General features: G+C 38.8%; 1 pseudogene; it reads right to left on the bottom strand.

The window, feature by feature from the left end:
- Positions 1-1673: 1673 nt before the first annotated feature.
- Positions 1674-1771, bottom strand: LOC132282647 (small nucleolar RNA R71; annotated as a pseudogene).
- Positions 1772-2753: the final 982 nt, after the last annotated feature.

Raw genomic sequence — 2753 nt, forward strand, 5'->3', positions numbered from 1 at the left:
GATGTTTAGACAATACTTGCTTAATTGGTCATCCTTGCTAATTAAACCAACTAATTTCACACACACACCAATATTGCAACACACCTTACCTTCATTAGTCACTTGTTATTGGTATAGAAATTCATTGCTTGGTGGTGATCTCTAAATCCCAAGACCTCTCTCCCTATTTTACTTACTCTTTATTGCATTAATACTTAGTTTAATTTAGTTGCTCTCTAGTTTAAACAACCAACCAACCATTGCTTGATCACTCAACCTACTAACCCTAATCTCGATTCCACAACACAATTCGACCTAGCACAATCCACAACCCCTTGGGACGATCCCTACTCGCCCTAACTATATTTTTAGTGATGGTAGTAGTGGCTTTATAAATGTAAAACTTGGCCCTCGCCTTAATGCACACTCTTAAGCTTAATGGTAGTGCGACCATGACCAGTCAGTTTTTGGCGCCGTTGCCGGGGATTGATTGATTTAATTTGGCAACGTTGAATTTGTGGAACTCTTTTGATCGTGTCTTCACTTTGTTTTTATTTTTTCTTTTGATTACTCATTATGTTTGTTTTTGATTGACTAGGTGCATTGAGTTGAAGAGAAGCCAAGCAAAGGAATAATTAAGCAAAGGAGCTAAGCAAAACAAAGGAAAAAGCTAAAAATTGAAAAACTGTTAAGCTAAGCTAAATTTGGAGTTGAAGTGCTATAGGACCTTTGTGAGACTTTCTCTACTCAAACTCCTTAGTTAAATCGTGAGCCCGCGTGGAGGCATTGCATTTCATTTGTAGATAAATCGTGAGCCCATGTGGAGGCATTTTATTTTTCTTGTCATTGCATCATTGTTGTTTTAAACATAGGAATTGTGTTTATGGAAATAGTCTAATTGCAATATTGTTAGAAGGTAAAGTGTTTATTCATTTGTTTTGCTTGCTTGTTCATTATTGTGTATGCATGGTCGTCGTTCATTGAGACCCACTCTTATCCCTTTAGATTTGTATCTTGAATCCATCGTTAGAAATCCTAGGGGAAGAGGAAGTTCAAATAGAACCAATCTATCAATGGATGACCATAATGATGATCATGTTAAGGACCTTGGTCACATAGACCAACAAGACATTCTTCATCCTAATGTGCACAATGATAACATGCAAGTACCACTAGGCATTCCAAGGCTATACATCCACCAACCTCAACAATAAGGCCAAGTTCCATTGGGAATGCTAAGGCCGATGTATGACCCACAACCTCCCATAATTAATCAAGGAATTCAAAATCAAGGTGTTCATGTTGCACCTCAAGTAGCTAACCCACCACTTACTTTAAGAGACCATTATGTGCCAAATGAGTATAATGTGCCTACATGCATCCAATTGCCACCATTTAGAGCACATCATTATGAAATCAAAGCACAAACCATTCAAATGCTTCCTAACTTTCATGGACTTCCTAATGAAGAACCTTACAAGCATTTGGATGAGTTCCTTGAAATTTGTTCTACCGTGAAATACACGGACATGCCGGAAGAAGTCTTAAGGCTTAAACTTTTTCCATTCACCCTTAAGGACAAGGCAAAATATTAGTTCAACAATCTTAGGCCTTTTTCAATCACTTCTTGGGCAGAAATGCAACAAGAGTTTTTGAAGAAGTACTATCCAGTTTCAAAGACCAATGCCATGAGAACGTCCATTAGAGAGTTTACACATGAGGATGGGGAAACGTTTCATGAGGCATGGGAACGCTTCAATGAATTGGTTAGGACGTGTCCACATCATGACATACCCAAATGGCAATTAGTTCAATATTTCTTTGAGAGCTTATCGGACAATTACAAGGGTATGGTTGATGCTTTCATGGGTGGTTCTTACATTGATAGGCATGAGGATGATGTGTGGCGTCTTTATGAATGCATGAGTGAGAATTCATTGCATAGAACATTGTCTTCAAAGAATGGTAGAAATACACAAGGTAGGATGAGTGTTGGTTTACATCAAGTCGACCATTCAAATGAGATAGCCGCCGAGATGAAATCCTTATCTTAAAGGTTTGATCAATTTTTGATTAACCAAAACTCGGTGAACCAAGTATCTTTCTACACTAACCATTCTCATCGTGCATCAAATGAATCTTGTATGACTTGTTCTAGTGTTCTTCATTCTACTTCTCATTGTCCTCATGGACAAGTGCAAAGTGAACCTAATGAGCAAGTCAATGCAACTTTCGTAAATCAAGGGGGAAATCCTTATGGTACTCATTATAATCCAAGTTAGAGAAATCATCCGAACTTCTCTTGGAAAAACCAAGGAGAGGGCTCGAACCCTTCCCAAGGCGGTTTTCAAGGGAAGTACATTCCACCTGCACTTCAAAACCAAGGACCCCAAAGTTATAGGCCATATCAATCACAAGGGAATTAATTTTCTAATTGTCAATTTCCCAACCAATCTTATTCTCAAGGTAATGTTAAAAGTCCCGCTTTTGAAGAGAAAGTTTTAAATGCTTTGGGCACTCTTGAGGCAGACACACAATTGCTTCATTCTCACTCTCAATCTATTGCGAAGCTAGAAACCCAAGTAGGGAAAATAGCTAGCACTCTTAATGCTAGAGAGAAGGGAAAGATGCCTATGAATGCCCCAATCAAGCAACAATGTGTTGTGGAAACCCAATCCTCATCGGAAGGGTGTACCATAGAACATGTCAATGCGGTGACCACCTTGCGGAGTGGTAGAGTTGTGGACAATCAAGTTGAAATGTCCAATGAAGAG

The sequence above is a fragment of the Cornus florida genome, unplaced genomic scaffold (genome assembly GCF_030987335.1).
Source record: "Cornus florida cultivar Cherokee Brave unplaced genomic scaffold, ASM3098733v1 CherokeeBrave_3.0.0_Hap2_Chr01, whole genome shotgun sequence".
Lineage (NCBI taxonomy): Eukaryota > Viridiplantae > Streptophyta > Magnoliopsida > Cornales > Cornaceae > Cornus > Cornus florida.